Source organism: Manis javanica, chromosome 9 (genome assembly GCF_040802235.1).
Source record: "Manis javanica isolate MJ-LG chromosome 9, MJ_LKY, whole genome shotgun sequence".
Classification (NCBI taxonomy): Eukaryota; Metazoa; Chordata; class Mammalia; order Pholidota; family Manidae; genus Manis; species Manis javanica.
The window spans coordinates 24,707,088-24,728,136 of NC_133164.1; the positions used below are offsets into that span (position 1 = coordinate 24,707,088).

Below are 21,049 nucleotides of genomic sequence, written 5' to 3' on the forward strand. Positions count from 1 at the left end.
ATGGGAATCCATACCATCTTTGCCTTAGATTCAGTTCAAAACTTGATAAGAATGAAGAATGGATGTCAGAGAAAGATTCTCCAATAACTCAAAATGGGCAAGTAAGATTTGAGTCTTAATTAGGACCAAAGACTCTTACTAACCTAGCAGCCACCTTTGCAGTGTAGGAGTCTCAATTAGTCTAAACTTAATATGTAAACCAAAAATATTCTTCTCCCATGTGACATTTTTTCAGCCTACAGAGAAATGGCCATTAAATTGTGAATTAGTATCTAGTTTTAATATCTCTTTACCTTCCCCTGATTCAAGGGGAGATCTTATCAATGCAACCTGAGGAAAGACCAAGATGAAATACGGTCACTAAAGTCAGAGGAAGCAAGTTTTGACAAAAATAAATTGTTAACTCTGTAGCCTATTGCTGAACTAGATTGTAGTCCGAAATGTAGCTCTAGAATGAGAAGGTCTAGGCACAGCAGCCACGTGAAAGAAGAGAAAAAGATGTCTGGAATACTCTAAGATGATAAGATTTCTTCTATCCCATCCATAATGGAGGAAAAAGATGAAGGCAGAAAGGAGAGAGTGGACCCTCATTGGCTGGGTATTTGCATAAGGTGTGTAACATTTGGAAGAAATTAACACAGAAAACTGGAAAGTCTGAATGGGACAGTGGGCTACTGAGCATTCCACCACCACACCTACTGGTGAACCTGGCTAGCAAGGTTGTGCAGTTTATGTAGAAAGTAATCGAATGTTTGGGAAACTGGTAAAAAAAAAAAAAAAGATTAAAAGAAGTTATTGTACCATATATAAATTCAAATATGAATTTAGATTTAAGTTAATGATTAGCAAACCCAAATTATTTGCATTTTCATTCTCAGCCTTGCTATTTCAATAAGATACTTTTTACCTCAAGTTAAAAGAATTTAAGGCATTATTAAGTATGAATTTACTGAGTTGTAAAGAGGTATTCTGATAAGTTTTTATTTTATGACCACAGTAAATTGTGTCATTGATCATATCTCCCTCTTTGCATTCACTGCTAAAGTGAACAAAGCCAAATTTGTGGTCTGAGTAAAGCAAAGCAAGGTGAAATTACAACATTTGTTTGTGTATTTATCTTAAACCAAGCTAGCCTTCTTTTTCTGTTTTTTTCTACCTGTCTCAATTTTCAAAATAATGTGTAAAGAAACCTTCTATTATTCTTAGCAGGCTGGGAAGAGTACTAAATGAAGAGATAAAAAATGATATAGAGGCCTTTCAAATCATATTGAATCAGTCAGCAACTCATGTTTAAGGTCAGCCTCAGGAAGGATCTTTAAAATTATTTTAGAGTTGTTTCCCTAAGGTGAAGACTCCTAAGAAGAGGCTTTATTGAATAGGCCCACAAATTCTCTGCCAGCATAACTGATTTAATTGAAGTCCCATTTTAAAACTGATTGATGGTCCAAATGTAATCTCCTTTATCTGATTAATTAACACAGTTCTTAGTTTTACACTAATTAAAAATAGTCTATATTTAAAGCAAGAAAAAGATGAGTTCAGATAAAAGACTTTCTCCCTCAGATGATGAAGAGATTTAGTATTAATAAGAATATGCAAAAGTTAGTGATTTCTTCAATATTATATTTACAGCAAATCTAACATTTCCACTGATGATTCTGTAATGTTACCACCAACAGCTTTATAAGATAAGCTGATCTATCATTTCTCTGTCTCATAATCCTTCCAGTCTAATTTTGGAAATGTCAGTATTTGAGATAATTTTAAAAAGGATGCATAAAGCCAATTTCAGCTTTTCCTCTAAGAAAAACTTTTATAAGAGATGAAACAATTTAATTATTCCTAGTAGAAAACTTCATTTCTTTTCTGTCTTCTTAAAACCTTAAAAATGTGGGTACTTCTTTTATATCTTAAAGTTGGTCAGCATCATGGAATGTACATGGATCTTATCAACACAAATAATTGAATAGACTCTAGTTGGTAAATTAATGAACAAATAATTTAGACTGATTTACAAAATAACCACTATCTGGCTCTCTTACATATTTTATAAATAACTGTCTGAGTTACTGACTGTTTTTAGAGTTTCTTTTAATGTCTGATATTATGTTAAAATGCTTGTATGCTAAGAGGTTTGGACAGTTCATACAATGAGGCCAAAGAAGACTGTTTTATGTCACCAAAGAAGACCCAATAATCTTCTCAAGGCTACATACTCCTTTTTAATTCTATATATATTGTATCACAAGAGGATATACCCCTTACCTCCCCGTTTAAACAGATTTTTCTCCTTATTGTTTTTTTATCCTTGTCTTACATACCTGGGATCTTGTTCTTAATGCCTTAACAGTTCACGTTGGGTGACCAGTGATAATAGCTAAGTTTTACTGTGCACATGCAGTGTTCTCACTTTTATAACATCATCGCCACAACACCTTTATGAGAGTAGCACTACTATTATCCATGATTTTAAGGTGAGGAAACAGAAGCACAGTGAGATTGAGTAACTTGAAAAATATCACAGAAATCCTACTCAAGACTATAGGCTAAATACCCCATTTTATTCTCTGATTTCTGTCCTCAGATACACTGTCATTTTTGTCTTCACTTGGCTTCTCTACAACCTGTAGCCAAAGTACAGGTAACAGAGTGTATTCCAAGACCTACTCCCATAAGCCTAAGGACTTCCCTATCCAGCTCTTGTCCAGTGCTCCAATCTTATGTCCTACTTATTTGGAAGAATAAGAAATTTTAATGAAATCAAATTATTTAAAAAATTATATAAAAACAGAATAATTTCTTTCACATCTAGTAGCTTCCACATATAAGAACATCAGGTATAAATAGATAGGTATGAAATTATGGCCTATGCAGTGAAGTTCTGTTTCAAATCAGACCAAAGTATTTAGAGAGGAGATGCACACTAGGGATAGAAAATGAATAAGACTACCTGAAAATGTAAAAGAGTAAAAGTAAGTTGTTCAAAATGACTAAAACATTAAGTGGTATAAGAAGACCATGCCATCTTCTGTTTACATCTATGCCACCCGACCATCTCTTGCTGTGCTTTATCCATCATACTGTAATCACTCCATTTCTGATCATGCTCAGATCCTTTCATCAGAGTGAACTTGCCTAACTTTGAAATCATTGGTAAAAAGATTTTGCAATACTTGCGACTAAAAAGAAAGAAATGGAGCAAGTCTCTCTCTGATTGGACCTTAATTTTTAAATGACCACAAGCCCAAAAGCATGCATGTAATTCCAGTCAGTGATTAACCCATCAAGGAAACCAGCCATGGCTTTTTGCTCTAGTTGCAAGTGGTGACATTTTACCTAATACCCAGAACATTGCCGACCATTTCATATATGTTTGAATAGATGAATTTAGTAACCTTATGTTTGTAGGTATTTTTCCTGGTGACAACAATTAGCCAAATTTAAGCCCCTAAGTTATATTGCTAATGGTAATTAGAGATTTGGAATTCGGATGGCTAGTGATGCCATGAATAGTGGTGGTGGATCTTGGCTCACACATTTGGATGGGTACAACACACATTAAAAAAAAACAACAACTCTTTATTTTAATGTCTTGTCCAGTATTTTGTAGAAAAATGAGACTAAAATGCATACTGCTATGCTATTTTGAAAAACACAATATCAGAGAAGCAGAAGTGTGTGTGGCCAGAAGGATAGAGACCAAGCAGGAAAGAGCCATGAGGGAACTGACAGTTGTTCTTCATTACAAGGAAGGCTCATTGCTTGGCCTTCAATAATGTCTTCACAGAGGCTTCATGAAGTTCTGTGTGTAGAATAGTCCTTGGGTGGGAAGGAGAAAAATAAACTTACTTTCTTGGTTCCTATTATTCTAGTCTGCTATTTTCCCTCAGTTAAAGTTTTACTCTAATGATAGGCCATGCCTTTCAAGTTGTATCATTAAGCCACTTCCTTTAGCCCAAAGTCTGGCTTTTCTCCAAGTCCAAAAGTAATGGAGACAGACAATAACACTGGGTCTGGTTTATCAATCTAGTGCTTGGCTCTAAATCTGTGGCCTCACATTCTTGTACAGAAGGGCTCACAGAAGGCACATACAAATGGTCACTTGTTAGTTGATACATCAGTGCATGAAAGAGTGGCTATTTGGTCCAGGACTCAGTGGTTTTCACAGCAAAGGCTGAAAAAGAAGAATGGGAAACAAACATGATCATCTCAATAAACACAGAAAAAGTATTTGACAGAATCCAACACCCTTCATGATAAAAATAAATACACAAACAAGAAACAAACCAAAACACAAAACATGAAAGCAATTGAACTTCTTTAACAAAGGGCATTTTTGAAAAACTCACAGCTAACAATGTACATTGGTAAAAGACTAAAATCTTGCCCTGAAACTTAGAAAAGTACAAGGATGTCCACTCTCACCATGGTTATTCATGCCTTATATACTGTAAGTTCTAGACAGAGAATTAGGCAGCAAAAATAAATAAAAAGCATCCCAGTTAGAAAGAAGGAAGTAAATTATCTCCATTTGCAGATGACATGGCTCAATATATAGGAAACCCTAAACAATCAACAAAGAACTGGTAATGCACTAGAGCTAATGAACAAATTCAGAAAAGTTTCAGGGTACAAGATCAAAACACAAAAATCAGTTCTGTTTCTGCACACATGTAATGAACAATCTGAAAAAGAAATTATGAAAACAATTCTACTTACAATAACATTCAAAGAAATAAAATACCTAGGAGTGAATGTAACCAAAGAGGTAAAGAAGTTTACACCCAAACTACAAACATTGATGAAAGAAATATAGAAGACACAATTAGATGGAAAGACATTCATGTTTGTGGATTGCAAGATTTACTAGTGGCCATAGGCAATCTACAGATTCACTGCAGTCTCTATCAAATCTTGATGGTCTTTTTTTTTTTGCACAAATGAAAAAATGAATTCTTAAATTCATCTGTAATTGCAAAACAACATTGAAAAAGCAGAAGATTTGAGTTTGGCACACTTCCCAATTTCAAAATTTACTACAAAGCTACAGTGGTCAAAACAGTGTGGTACTGGCATGAGTATGGACATACAGACTAATGGAATAGAACTGAGAGCTGTATTGATAATCAGTTTATCAATTGCTGTGCACAGGCTTAAATGCTAATTTGGGCTCGATATGCAAGACACACCACCACAAGCCGCAGCTGTTTAGTATACTTTCACTTTATTAAAAGAGGGGGAGGGAGATAAGTGAGAAGAGGGAGACACAGAGAAGTTTTGGGAAAAAAACAAAAAAGGAAGGACAAGAAAGAAAGAATCAGTTCATCATACCACTAGGACCCCATCATCAGCACTGGGAAACAAATCACCAAGGGCAAGTCTCAGGGGAGGACGACAAGGCAGCAGCAGTACTCACAAAGCAATCGAGGGAAGGCTGCTCATGGTTTTTTCTAGGCTAATATTTATGCTAGTTTAAACAAAAGAGGCTCAGTGCCAATAGGCGCATGCATGAGTCATGTATGGACTCACATCTGGCCAAGAGCCGGGGCCAAGCACATGACATGTTATTATATAATTGTTCTAGGCACGTTTCCAAGGATAAATATCTTGGGTAGGTCCCAAGGATCAGTATCCTGGGCACGCAGCCCAGGGTTGTTTTTCCCTTCTCCCTGAGGAGTGGCCAGCTCCTCCGGGAAAGGGGTCCATACCTTGAGCCTGGTAAACTCATATGACTCCAAGCAGGCCTTAACATTTTATACTTTACTACAACAGCCCAGAAATAAACTCAAATATCTATAACCAACTGATTTTTGGCAAAGGTGTCCAATCACTTAATGCAAAAGAATAGCCTTTTTAACACTCATTGGGACAACTGAATATTCACACACAAAAGCGTAAAGTTGGACTCTCACCTCATACCACATACAAAATTAATGCAAATGAACCAATGACCTAAATATAAGACCTAAAGTGATAAAACCTCTTAGAAAAGAAGATAGGGGTAAATCTTCCTAACCTTGGGTTTAGCAATGAAGTGATACCAAAAGTAAAAGCAACAAAAGGAAAAAAAAATAAATTGAACTTCATAGAAATTAAAAACTTGTGCATTAAAAGGCATTATTAATGAAGTGAAAAGACAACCTACAGTATAGGAGAAAATATTTGCCAATCATGTATGTATCTGGAAAAGGTCTAGATTCCATGATATGTAAAGAACTCTGAGAACTTAGCAACATAGAGAATAACCCAACTAAAAAGATGAGCAAAGGACTTAGACATTTCTCCAGTGAAGATATACAAAGGGCCAATAAGCATATGAAAAGATTCTGTGTCATTCATCAGTCATTAGGGAAACAAAGCAAAACCATAATGAGAGAGCACTTCACATCAATTACGATATTTTAATCAAAAAATAGAAAATATCAGTGTTGGTGTGGATGTGAAGAAATTGGAACCCTGCATTTGCTGATGGGAATTTAACATGGCACAGCTGCTATGGAAAATCATTTAGTGGTTCTTAAAAAGGTTAAGCAAAATTTTCATATGACTCAGCAGTTCCACTCCCAGGTATATACACAAAGAATTAAAACGGTTGTTCAAATAAATGCAATTTATTTTTAACACCATGGGGTGACACCTGCAGGCGAGGGCCCCGGAGCCTGGTCCAGGCAGGTGGAGGGCAGGGCAGGAAGGCAAACACAGCACGGTTGGAGCCCAGCAGGGTGCGCCAGGTGACTTCAGGTTGTGGGGTGAGTAAACTCTCGTCCTGATGGAAGCGCAGGGAGAGAGTGGGCTGGTAGGCGCCAAGCATCAGAGACTGGCAGAGACTGGTGGCATCAGGCCTTGAAGCCAGGGGCACGCCTCTCGGAAGAAGCCTAATCTCAGTCTCGTGGGATCTCTGGAGTGGAGGGGCCCCGGGTGCTGCTGATGCCAAACTCCTCTGCGGGGAATCTGGCTCACACAGCCTGCGGTGAGGACCCCTGTGGCTCGTGTGCCCTGCTTCCCACCCCAGGGTGACGAGGTGGTGGAGCCATGCCCTGGAGACCTGACTAGGGGTCAAGGAGGGCTCCGCCCACAGGCCGCGCCCTGGAGGGACCTCTGGAGGCCGCAACTGGGGCGTGCAATGCGCACGCGGGAGCGGCAGACACAGGCGTACCAGAAACCAAGTGCCTGGGCGGCAAAACAGGATCCTGCTGTGAAACACCTGCTTCTCAATCACGCCTGTGCCAAGCTCCAGTGCCCCAACCACCCAGACACACCATTTCATTTTTCTCAGGACCAGGTGTTCACCTCCGAAGCGGCAGGGTGCCTAAAATCCCAGGAAGTCATTCCTGCTTATTCCTGGAGCCTCCACCTGAGGAGCACCTTCAGGGCATTACTCTGTCTGACTCAGCCCATTACAGAAGCACCATTCACAATAGCGAAAGTTGGAAATAACTTGAATGTCCATCCATGGATGAAAACATAAGCCAGCTGTGGTGTATGCAATCAATGAAATAGTATTCATATTCTATCTGGATCCAACGTCTAGTTTCATTGTCTCATCAATCGTGCTGTTTCTGACATCAGGGTGTGTATCACCTCTGCATTCAAATATTACTGTGAGTTGTCATCTTCCCAATCTCGTGTTCCAAAAAGAAAGAATAAGTATCCTCTCTCAGGGAGACAATCAAATCTACTTCCTCATCCTTTTCCTGATAAGTTCCCTTTTCCTTCAAACTAGAGTATCTCCTAATTTATTTGGTGGGTAAAAAGCTGTTGCTATTCACCTTTTTCTCAAATGTCTGGATGTGTCACATTTCTATCCCATGATGACTAAAGTTAAATTCAAAAGTCAAGATGATACTTTTAAAAAAAAACTCTCTCCTTTATTACATTATATCCCGTCCCTGAATTGTTCAACCTAGGTGTTGTTTGGTTAGGGAAAATGAATAGGGAGATTCTACTTATTATATATTACTGTGTAACAAATTACCACAAAATTCAGTGGCTTAAAGTAACTTACATTTATTGCAAATTAACTGTATCAGGGATCCAGATCCAGTGTAGGTGCGTCTTTTGCTTCAGTGTCTTTCATAAGATTGTAATCAAGGAGTTGGCCAGCATTAAGGCCTCAGCTAAGCATATAATTGGCTAATGATGCACTTCCAAGGCCACTTAGATGGTGATTGACAGCGTTTAGTCCTTCAAGAACAATTTGACTGGAGTTCTCAGTGCTTTGCTGGCTGTTGCCACATGGGTTTCCCCAACACGACCGTTGTGTTCATCATAGCCAGCATGAGAATTTGCTAGCAAGGTGAAAGTCACATTTTATTTAGCCTGATCATGAAGTGACATTCCATCACTTTTGCCATATTCTATTTGTAAGAATCATTTCACTAGGCTACCCACACTCAAAGGGAGGGGATTTCACAAAGGTATGAATACCAGGATGTGGATATCATGGGGGTGGGGAGAAGCATCTTGGAGTTTGCCTATCACAATACTCAAGAGGCTTTATTAATATTTTCAAAACCATTTCCCCAAAATGCATATTTTAAAGGTTGGAGGATGCAGTAGGCAGGATAATGGCTTCCCGAAGATTTCCACATCTTATTTCCTGGAACCTGTGACTACATCACATAAGGGATGTACTAAAGGGGGAATTAAAATTGCAGATGGAATTAGGATGCAAATCAGCTGAAATTAGGATAGAGAGGTTATCCTGGATTATCCAGACTGGTCACATGTAATCACTTAAAATATGGAAGATGGAGGAAGAAAAGTCAGCATCAGAATGGTATGGTATGAGAAAGTGTCATTCAGCTATTGCTGGGTTTGGAGATGGAATGGGGCCACAAGCCAAAGAATGTGGGTAGCCTCTAGAACCTGGAAAAGGCAAGGAAGGTTTTATGTTCCAAAAGCTTTGGAAAGAATGCATCCCTTCCAATATTTTGATTTTAGACTAGTGAAAGCCATTCCAGAATTCTGACCTCCAGAACTGCAAGATAATAAATGTTTGTGCCTTTAAGGCAACAAATGTGTGGCAGTTTGTTGAGGCAGCAAAGAGAAACTAATACAGAGGCGTTTTGCCATTTTACTAAAGAAAGAAAAGCAAATAAACATGAAATAAAGCAATACAGATGGATGCAGATATATGATTAGGTAAGAACATATTGGTATATGTGAGGCTGCATTTGTGTATGAGTGACGAGTGATTAAGGTTAGATTGGACAGGAAATACTATAGTGAAAATAATATTTGCGTAGATGTATCAATTCTGAAACAAATCCATAAAATACATTATATGTCAAGCGTAAGCCACAGAGCCTAATATTAAATCATTAAAATTAATGATTAATAGTTCTTTAGTTTTTCTGAGAAAGTACACTTTGAAATGGTGGAAGTAATATTTGTTAGATAATTTAAAATAGTACCTTTGATAATATAAGATCCTGAGTCTCATAACCTCACCTCAATAGATGCGTGGATTTTAAATCACTGCTCAGCCACTTAGGAATGTTTTTAACCTAAATATGGTTACTGTGTTCATGACTGATTTAGCACCAACTCAGAAATAAACCCAGTTTTTAGTACATTTCTAATTTTCAGCTTTTTTTCTGGATTTAAAATTTTTTATTAACTTATTTAGTGTCATCATCCCCATTCAGCTTCAGAGACTTGTAAATGTTATGTTCAAATGTGATATAATGTCTTAGACTTGTTTTAGGAGGAATACCACATATTATTATTAATAGCAAGTAGTAGCTGACAACATATATTATGCAACGGTGATTAGATTTGATTTACAAAGCTCAAGAAGTCAAAAGAAAATGTGTGGATTATGGCATTTGGTTATTGGGCTATGTTTCTAAATTTATATGGTATTCCAATGGGACATTTTTAAAATATAAAGCATCCATGAACTTTCTAGGAAATGTGTGTCTATCAGGTAATAAGCAAAAATCCCTGGAGTTATTGCTAAAGTTAATTGTGAGTGCCATAGTTAAGAATATAATGGAACAATTTTATTGAAATTGAATTTATTAGAAAACATTTATCTCTGATACTGTACAGAATGACAAAAGTTGTCTTTTTACATTATAATACCTTTTTTATGTTGTTATGGATTCCAAAATTTTTAAGTCATGATGAATATAGAAAATTTTCTAAAACCAGATTTGTGTTATTAGCCAGTACTTATAACTTCCTTCTGTTTTGAGATCTATAGGATTTTTATCGATAAGAGAATTGTAGAATGTCAGACTTTCATGAATCCTTAATGATCATTCAGGTCAATGCTCATTTTCTAATTATGAAACCAAGTCTTATATAGATTATGAAAAGTACACAAATTTATGTGGTGAGTTATTAGTACAGCCGAGTGTATGACAAAGCTCTTGACTCCTAAGCTAAAGCCCTTTTCATTCTCTATATCACATTATCAAACCACCTGCCTATCTCAAGCCATTTTTCTAATAGCTAATATAGTATATGAGCTATTAGAAAAAAATAAAAATAAAATTTTATTTTTAATTCAATCCCAGACCAGGAAAAAAAATAACTCACACATTAAATATGTTTTTGAAGAAATCTACAGAAAAGTCAGGTTTCTGGGTTTGGTTAGGACAATTCTAATTTGTTTTTATGATCCCAGCCTAAGTATTAGGAACTTTTGCTTTCTCAATCCAGTAGGATTCAAAGCCATCAGGTGAGTGTTGAGATAAAGTTGTGATAAAGGAGAAAAGATGAAATAATGTTTATATATAGTAAGAAAGGAAGTTTCACTTCCCTAAGAGAGTAAGGACACAGAATAAGATCAGCAGGCAGTGCTGAGTAGTGATTTGAGGAACGTTGTCATTTATTTAAAATTAAACCTGTGAGACTTTGTAATTGTTTTATTGTTGTTAGAGGATAGCTGACGTCACTTGTGTTTGCGGTTCACCAGTTAAGTGTGATGGCAAAAGAGAGGGACTAGTCATCTGAGAAGGTTTACCAGAGTTTGACTGAAGTAAACCATAGATTCAAATCTGGGAAGGAGAGAAAATGTAGGCATCAGTGCGGTGGATATTTAGATGTTAGAGATGATGAAAGGTGATTTTTTCAGTAGTAAGGGGAAAGGAGGGGAGGTGGTGGTCTGGAAGATTCATAAATAGTGAGGTTTCCTTTTATAGCAAAGGTGACCAGGGGGATTAGTATATGTGAACCATGAGTTTAAGTAAGGAGCATAGGATGCCGCTGAAGGTTATGAGGTCTGTACATTATAGCTGAACAGAGAGGGGGTTTGGAAGCACCACTGAGCAAGAGGGAAGATGTCCAATCCATACCACCAAGCCTCTTCTGGAACTGAGATTTAGTAACAGTAAAAGCATCTTCATCTTGATAATGCCACTGCCGGGTGGCCTCCTCAGGAGCGGCTGTTAATAAAGGCCAGAAAGTAGAGAGAGCATCCAGGTAAGTTGTTCGTGATAGAGCAGAGTTTGCTGCTCGCAGTTGACAGAGAGAAATGTAGGAGTTGGTCAGAGTAGCAGGATTCTAAAAGTCATGATTATTATATAGCATAATTCTACAGCTATACAAACTCAGCAAAATAGGATATTCCCCACATAGAACACTGAATTTAGTCAGGCAAAAGCTTTATCATAATGCCAGACACTAAACATCATGGGTTTTATTCATAGCATAGGCCTCTGGCTCTAAAAGTATCCAATTTGCTTTGAGTTTGTTTTCTAGCTAAAATGCATATTAAAATCAGTGAATTGACAGGGGTAAAAGCAGGCAAAAACAGTGATAAAATTGGACCTGACTGAGTAAAAGCAGAAAAATTAAAGAAGGACATCAGGAGGGTTTGATGGAAAGAAGGAAAGAGGGAAGGGAGGAAGGATGAAGGGAACCAAGTACTAAAATAATACACTTGTCCATTAATTACACTGGGAGTGGGCTGGGAAAACAAGTCACTTTACAATGGAGAAATCTGGCAGATACTCCCTTAAGTAACCAGTGATGGGTCAGATAGACACTGGCTGTCAGCTGATAGAATGAAATGCAGTTATCATTTGTGATAATTTGACCTACAATGCACAGCCTGAATCTAATAGTGGGGAGTACTCTATAAATACATACTAGAGATATTCTACAAAATATTTGCTTTGTGCTAAAATTTTGTGGTCATAAAAGCCAAGAAAAGCTGAGGAAATATTCCAGATTAAAGGAAACTAGAAAGACATACTGAATGCAAAATGCGATCCTGTCTTGGATCCTTTTGCTACAAAAGAAAAAACAAAACAAAACATGACTGGGATGATTGGAAGGTCTCTGGGTGATCAGGGTATAGAGGCTCCTTGTACTATTCTTGCAACTGTTTATTGAGCAACGTTGTTTAGGAATATAGATGTATTTAAACTGTCTAACAGATACATAACTGTGAGGCATTTCAGGAGTTTGGATATAGTTATTCTGAATTACTATATTCTAAGCTTGAAACTTTGATCATTTGAGTAATGTGGAAAAAAATTTTTAAGAAAACATGAAGTATGTCTCTGCATCTTAAAAAATATGTGATAAAAATTTCAAACACATACACAGTAGAGAGAAGTGAAAATTAACTCCCACATTGCTATATATGCTATTTTGTGCTAAATGGAATTTTACCAACCTGAGATAGTTTTTGCATCTCTCTGTGTAACTTTATATTGAGAAGAACTTTGGCACATTTACCTAATTTGCATGAGCTCCTTCAACTGTAAAATCTGATGCCTAGCCTTTTAAGAGTAACTTCTAGATTTGGCCTATTATAAGTTTATTCAGCGTGCCCCTGGAAATGGAATAGTAATTCTGTATTACATTTTATGATTGTTTTAAATCTCATCCATTACCTCAAAAAGTCAGACTTGAACTGTTTAGAAAATTCAGAGTTGAAAGCAGATACTCTTTCATAAAGCAAGAATTATCACATAGCCCATATTAAGAACTGGGGAGTACTGTAGTTTGTATGTTGATGCTGGTGTTCTTTCTACTTGCATTTGATAAAGTACTTTGAGCACTGCGTTGCTTTGTTTAAATAAACCTCCTTTGTATATATACAACTAATCAGGTAAATTAACTTTCAGAACCAAATATTTTTCTGAATAATGGTATAGTTAGTGTCTGTAATAAATTCAAATTACACAGTCTAACAATTCTTACTGTGTCTCTCCACAGAATGCAAACCTATTGCTTGTTTTTACCATAATCTTCTTGTAATGAGTTTAATTTAGTTACTACTTAGTCCTAGCCAGAAGCTAATAAGCCTTTGTAGACTATGCTTCCTCTCTTGTCCCCCATGTGCAGTCAGCTGCTACAGTCTCCCAATTCTGTTGCTTCAGTATCTCTGTGATATGGTTGCATCTTTATGCTCCATAAAACATCCAATGACTCTCAATTATTTAGCAAATAAGCATGAAACACTTTTAAATGGTGGTAGAAGGCTCTTCATGAGCTGCGCCCACTATTTTCTTGCATTGTAAACACACTTGTTGATTCTTAGATACAGTGGGCCTTTTGTGTTACCTGCCTGGCATAATCTGCTTCACATGCCTGAAACTCAGTACTTATCTCAATTTTTTCCCCTCCATGTCTGCCTTTCATCCGGTTCAGTGCCTCTTCATCAATCATGACACAGCTTAGGCATTTCCTCTTCTGCTGTCCTTACGTGACTCACCCTTGATATAGGACCACATTTGCTTTGTGAATACCTCTCTCTTAATGATTATCTGACAGTGTTGGAATTAGGTGTTTACATGTGTTTCTTCCCTTATATATGTATGTAGCTCCGTGAGGACAAAAATTTCTTTTCCACATATTACCTTCTTTCCTGTAGGATTATTAGGGTAGAAATACACAGATCTTTTTTAAATGTGTGTGTATGTATGTGTTTGTGTTTAATTTTCACCTGACAGATAAGGTAATATAGCTCTACACAACCATATGCATGTTTTTGGAAATATTTTCTCCATTGATTTATGTAAAATAAATCTAACATATAATTTTGTCATTTAAATGTCAGCCAACATATACTATATTTTATCTCTCCTTATTTACCTTTGAAATTTTTATGGTTTTATGCTTATAATTTTATCTATAATAAAACCTCAATCTGAGCATATGAGGAGTGAATTACTGGAGTTTCTGATTCAACCCTTATTGATTAGAAGGCTTTCAAAATATTTGGCTCAAAGACCCAATCAGTTGAAACGATTTATGATTCACCTTGCTGGTTAATAGAGGATGTCTAAAATGTATTTTGCTTTCTGTTTTTTCACAATTTAGCAAGTTTTCTCATAATAAATGGGTAAATAAATGAAAGTAAAATGACAATATATGATGGTCAGTTAGAAAATATTTTAGTCAACTCAGGTTTGTTTTTGGATGATTGTTTATAACATAGCTTTTAAGTCAGATATTAATCACTTCAGGAATAGGAGACTGGAAGTTCTACATAATTTCCTTTCTCTAAGCTTTATTACTAGATGGATTTAATGTCGTTGCCTTTATGTTTTGTACACAGATTCCAGGTTCAAAACAAATAGGTAAAACAATGAAAACTATATTTTCTCTTACTCAGAAGTTGAAAAATAGACTTCAGGGTACTGCATCAGTCAATATAGGCTGCAGTTACTCTAAAACATAAGTATTTTAGAAAGACCAAGTTTAATTTCTTTCCTACATTCTGTAGATGTCTGTCTGGAACTGCCTCCTAAGTGTTTCTGCCTGCAAGTACAGTATGTCACTGTCACTCAGGTTGCATTGGGCAGATCGTGTAATTTGACCACTCCTTATCCAGGTCACCATAATGGAATGTTCCAGTAAGCTCAGAATGGAGGAGAGCCTGACGTTGGCACACAGTGGTAATACCTACTGCAGCTATCAAGATGGCAGGGAAAGATATTTGTGCTTACTCTTAGGTTGGTCCTATTAGATTTATTTTACAATTTTTGGTATTTCCATAGTTTTCTTTTCTAACGTATTTTTCCTTTCTAAAATATTGTTAATCTGTTATTTCATGTACTGTTGCAGATCCATTTCTTCCCCAATTTTGGACTGCTTGGTACTTATTGAAGACCTAGGAGAAGCCCAGGAGTGTTACATATAGGGGATTTTACATAGGAAATAGGGGATTTTATTTGACTTAAAAATATTTTGAAAAGATTATTTGGTGCTCAGTAAGAATTGAAATCTTTTCAATTAAAATTTTCTTCAATGGAAATTATTTGCTGTTAATTATTAAGGAAGAGATGTTAGAGATTAGAAAATAGCTAAAAATGTCTAGCAGTATAAAACAGATGATACATCTCAAGACTGCCTAAGGGTCCTGACAATGGGAAGAAACAAATAAAAGATGAAAAGATGTTGAAAACAATAAAGTAAATTCCTTGCTAAAGTTAAATCTTGAGGTTAAAAAGGAAGGAAAAAAAAATCCTGGAAGTGTCAAATAGTATACAAAACAAACGAGGCGCATTTAACCATCCTCTTGCTCTCAGCACATTCCCTCTGGACCCTGAGACCTGAGGCTTTTATGTTTTATTGCTTTTGTATTGCTCTGAGATAAACCAAAATCTGTATGAATATCAAATGAAGTCTTAAATCAAGCTGCTTCACTGTTACATCAGATACAAGGGCTGAAAAAATTAATCCAGTTCTATTAAGAGCATTGCACATTATTTCAAATAAATCAAATCACCGTATTGCTGTTAATAATGAGGCCCGTGATGGTGCACTCTTTCAAAGGTGTATAATGGACTTACTGTTGTATAAGATCCTGAGGTTCACTCTTGTCCAACTAGAGCTGTGTTTTCACATGATGCTGAATTGCTACAAACTAGAGGCAACAAAAAGATAAAATAAACCATCAGTTCTAAGAAGATACATATAAATGCCCTTATGAGGCTCTTAAACACATTCACCATTGCAAATGTTTTTGTCTCATTCCCTCTACAATATGAATATTATATTAATAGCTATAGGGTTGTAAATATATTATGCAGGGCCAAGAATACACGCTCAAAATAATGAAAAATGCAAGAATTAAAGAAAACAACATATTTAAATATTTTTTGTATTACAGTATTGCTTTAATTTCATTAAAACTCAAGCCGAGCTTCTAGCTATAGGCTGAAGGCAGTATTACTATTTATTTAAATATAGTATATCATTTAATTTATATTAAAGAATTAAGGCATACCTTGACCTATTCACAATAATTAGTTTTCTTCTGAGCTATAGTTATAGGCCTAGTAGGTGCAAAAGACAGTGCTTTATAAATTAAAATGTATTAGAATGTTGTAGAACATTATTAATAAGGAAAGTGACCACATATGTATCCATATGTAAGCCTTAATAGGAAATTTTATTTTAGAGTTCATGTTATAGATTTCAAGTATTACTATGAATACCTGTAATAATTATATTGGATGTTTTAGGACATTTATCACCTTACACAGACCCATACTTACCTTTTTTTATTGAAGTATCTGGAGTGTGGAGTGTTAAAATAATGATATACTGTATTTAGATAACAGGTGATTGCCATTTAAAAATAATTGCCAAATAGTAAATACAAAGAACAACTTAAATATATATATATATTTTCAAGATTTCTATTTCTGGTGTGGATATTTATCTTTAGGCTAGTCTCCTTTTTTCAAAGTGTTTGAAAACATATGGTGACATATGGTGAAAAACAAGTTCCTGAAGATTTCAAATAACTTTTAAGTTGAAGTTCATGAGTTCTCATTAACTATCAGAGCTACAGTACCATATGGATTGCCTCTGTCAGTTTCATGTCCCTCGTGCCCTAACCAGTAGGGTTATTTCTTAATGTTTATCTAAAATAAATTTAATAGATCTAATATCTGAATTCAGCAAAGTTGCAGAATACAAAATTAACACATAGAAATCTGTTGCATTCCTATACACTAATGATGAAGTAGCAGACAGAAAAATCAGGAAAACCCATTCACGATTGCATCAAAAAGATAAAATACCTAGGAATAAACCTAACAGAGGAAGTGAAAGACCTATACCCTGAAAACTATAAGACACTCATGAGAGAAATTAAAGAAGATGTCAATAAATGGGAACACATCCCGTGCTCATAGATAGGAAGAATTAATATTGTCAAAATGGCAATCCTGCCTAAAGCAATCTATAGATTCAATGCAATCTCTATCAAAATACCAATAGCATTCTTCAATGAACTAGGGAAAATAATTCTAAAATGCATATGGAACCACAAAAGACCCCAAACAGCCAAAGCAATCCTGAGAAAGAAGAATAAAGCCAGTGGGATTATGCTCCATGACTTCAAGCTCTACTACAAAGCCACAGTAATCAAGGCAATTTGGTACTGGCACAAGAACAGACCCATAGACCAATGGAACAGACTAGAGAGCCCAGATATAAAACCAAGCATATATGGTCTGGTCAATTAATATACAATAAAGGAGCCATGGATACACAATAGTTAAATGACAGCCTCTTCAACAACTGGTGTTGGTGAAACTGGACAGCTACATGTAAGAGAATAAAACTGGATTATTCTCTAACTCCATAAAGAAAAGTAAACTCAAAGTGAATCAAAGACCTGATCTAAGTAATGAAACCATAAAACTCTTAGAAGAGAACAGGCAAAAGTCTCTCAAATATAAACATGAGCAACTTTTTCCTGAATGCATCTCCTCGAGCAAGGGAAACAAAAGCAAAAATGAACAAATGGGACTACATCATGCTAAAAAGCTTCTGTACAGCAAAGGACACCATCAGCAGAACAAAAAGGCATCCTACAGTTTGGGAGAATATATTCATAAATGACATATCCAACAAGGGGTTAACATCCAATATATATAAAGAACTTAGATGCCTCAACACCCAAAAAGCAAATAACCCAATTAAAAAATGGGCGGAGGATATGAACAGACAATTCTCCAAAGAAGAAATTCATATGGCCAACAGGTACTTGAAAAGATGCTCCACATCACTAATTATCAGGGAAATGCAAATTAAACCACAACGAGATATCACCTCACATCAGTTAGGATGGCCAACACCTAAAGACTAGGAACAACAAATGCTGGCGAGGATGTGGAGAAAGGGGAACCCTTCTACACTGCTGGTGGGAATGTAAACTAGTTCAACCATTGTGGAAAGCAATATGGAGGTTCCTCAAAAAAAATTAAAAATAGAAATACCATTTGACCCAGGAATTCGACTCCTGAGAAATTACCCAAAGAATACAACTTCTCAGATTCAAAAAGACATATGCACCCCTATGTTTATTGCACCACTATTTACAATAGCCAAGATACGGAAACAACCTAAGTATCCATCAGTAGATGAATGGATAAAGAAGATGTGGTCCATATACACAATGGAATACTATTCAGCCATAAGAAAGAAAGAAATCCTACCATTTGCAACAACATGGATGAAGCTAGAGGGTATTATGCTCAGTGAAATAAGTCAGGCAGAGAAAGGCAAGTACCAAATGATTTCCCTCATTTGTGGAGTAAAAGAGCAAAGCAAAACTGAAGGAACAGAATAGCAGCAGACTCCCAGACTAGTGAGGGGACTAGTGATTACCAAGAAGAGGGGTGGGGGAGAGGAAGTGGAGAAAGAGGGAGAAGGGGATTGAGGGGTATTATGATTAGGGCACATTGTGTGTGGGGGGTCATTGGGAAGACAATTTAGCACAGTGAAGACACTTAGGGACTCTGTGGCATCTTAGTACACTGATAAACAGTGACTGCAATGGTGCATGAGGGGGGAGTCGATAATAAGGGTGAATGTAGTAACCACATTGTTTTTCTTGTGAAACCTTCGTAAGAGTGTATATCAATGGTACCTTAATAATAAAATAATAAAATAAAATAATGAAAAGAAAAAATAAATAAATTTAAGACATTTAGTTCCTCTAACAGGTTTCATGAGCACCTTAATTTACTAATGAAAGTTTTATTGATAAAAAAAGGCACACATTTTAAAAGTTAATAAGTATAATACTAATTTTGGGTTAAAAATAAAAAAAAACAGATATGAAAACAACCCAGAAAAGCCATCTTACCAAAATCGACTTAATTTTTTATGTTGGAAAAATTGCATTTCCTCTTTTATAGTCTAATTACTTCTGTCCAGAGAGATTATTCAAGATAAAATGGTATGGGTGTGAAACTGAGCGTTAAAGTAATCTAAAGTGTTGATATGAAAGAACACTGATTCTGAGAAAAATGCTACATTTGTGGAATACAAAGTTGTATTCTTTGGGTAATTTCTTAGTAGTTAGTTCCTTCAGTTTTGCTGAAAATATATTGTCAGAGTAAGACAATATATTTAGATAAAATACATAATCCAGGTAATTACCTAAAATATGTACATTGTATGTTTTTCACCACAATACTGGGACCATTTATTTTAAGTTCTTCAGTATTTATCTTGTCTGTTTTGGCTGGAAAATGCCATTTTCTCAGAATGAAGCAAAAGCCAAGATGGCTGAGAATCCATGCCTTGGAGTTCAGTAACAAAAACTAAAGGATTCTGTACAACAGTGCAGCTGAGGCTTTAGTTACTTCTGAGGGCAAAATGGCAACCAAATAGGTGCAAGAAGGTACTTCCCATTAGGGAAGTAAATGTCCCAGAGAAAGATTATAGTAGAAGGTTGTCCTATCTGAAGAGAAAATTATCCAGAAGACTTGACTCTTTTTTCCAGGTAAGGCCATTTTTTAAATGCCGTCTTCAGTTGATTTTAAAGTTTTCCTCTCCAATATGTCTCACTTGAAAATAGTGCTATGAAAGGTTTAGATGACTTACTAAATTTGATACTTTCCTCAAAATCACCCTCTTGTTCCATGTAACTAATTCCTTTTGTGGTCTCCAAGTTAGCGTTACAAACTGGGCTCCGACTGCAGAGCTGCGGCGGCCAGGGACCATGTGAGCATCGTCATATTGCGGCCACTGAGAACCGTGGATGGCACATCTCAGGGTCCTGGGCAGCCCGTACCAAATGGTAGCAACACTAAGATGCTTCACTTTTGTTCCTACCTATTCAACAGGGATTTTCCATTTTATTATATTCTAAGTTATATTTAGAGTCCCCAGAAGGTCACAGATGCTCCAATATAGCCTATCTGCTAAACTGGGGTGGTCCCATTCCACTTTTGTTGGGTACTGTCATTTCAGTGATGAACTACTCTATATTGCCATCTACTAAGATGTCATTTCCATTACTTGAATAAGACCAGAATGTCCCCTTAGGCACCTGATCACCACCAGTATTTCCACTAGATATCTGATAACTACCAGATATTGCCACCAATGATAGTAAAAACCTTACCTAGAAATGCCAAAGCAGACAGAGGCTTAAATAAGTTACAACTATTATTCTTATTAACCAGATGACCCCATTGTTCAGATTGTTCCCTCACTATAAAACCCATAACCTCTAATAAATAATAGGCTATTAAAAATGGCATGAGGAATAGTCATCCAACCATTTCCAAAACATGAACATGATCAATTTCGGGTAACATTCCTAATGTATTATCATCTTCTGAAAGTTTATCTTCTTATATTGTGTAGTATTCACAAATTAAATTAGTCTAGAAAATGCCTTCTGACAGTTTGGAAAGAGGGAGGAAAATTAGATCAGCATTTTCAAAACTGGTGTTGATTTGATACATGATAATAGTTGCTAGACATTCATTTGATATAAGGTAATAGCTGTTATAAAAAATACTTTGGTGAAATAACTTTGTGAAGACTATATTATTATCTACTTTCCTCCTGAAAATTCAAAGTGTGTATCAATATCATAATGGTTCTAAGATTTCCTACAGTAAAACCATTTTTGATTTTTAACACATTTCTGAAACTAACTAGAGTATGGAAACACTTATGAATCATTGTTTCATGGAACAGGTAATGACAAATTTTGGCTTAAAATGGTGATGTATGTACTCAACAACAGCCAGTATCAATAGATAATATGAAATCAAAATTACAGTTCCTACAAATAACCCAAGATTATTTCATGGGAAGATTC

The 21,049-nt window shown here is 36.0% G+C and overlaps 3 long non-coding RNA genes across 10 annotated transcripts in view; 1 reads left to right on the plus strand and 2 right to left on the minus strand.

The window, feature by feature from the left end:
- LOC140843357 (uncharacterized) overlaps positions 1-21,049 on the plus strand; it is a 778,257-nt gene that overhangs the window by 426,158 nt on the left and 331,050 nt on the right. The window lies entirely within an intron of this gene.
- LOC140843359 (uncharacterized) overlaps positions 1-21,049 on the minus strand; it is a 52,951-nt gene that overhangs the window by 25,292 nt on the left and 6,610 nt on the right. For both annotated transcript variants that reach the window (XR_012121032.1, XR_012121033.1), the window contains exon 2: positions 15,762-15,835. This is a non-coding gene — a long non-coding RNA (uncharacterized lncRNA). The remainder of the gene's footprint in view (positions 1-15,761; positions 15,836-21,049) is intronic.
- On the minus strand, positions 3,559-5,439 carry LOC108401735 (uncharacterized). Its single transcript, XR_001854256.3, has 2 exons — positions 5,332-5,439; positions 3,559-4,174 (listed from the first exon to the last, which is right to left on the minus strand). It is a non-coding gene; the product is annotated as an uncharacterized lncRNA (long non-coding RNA).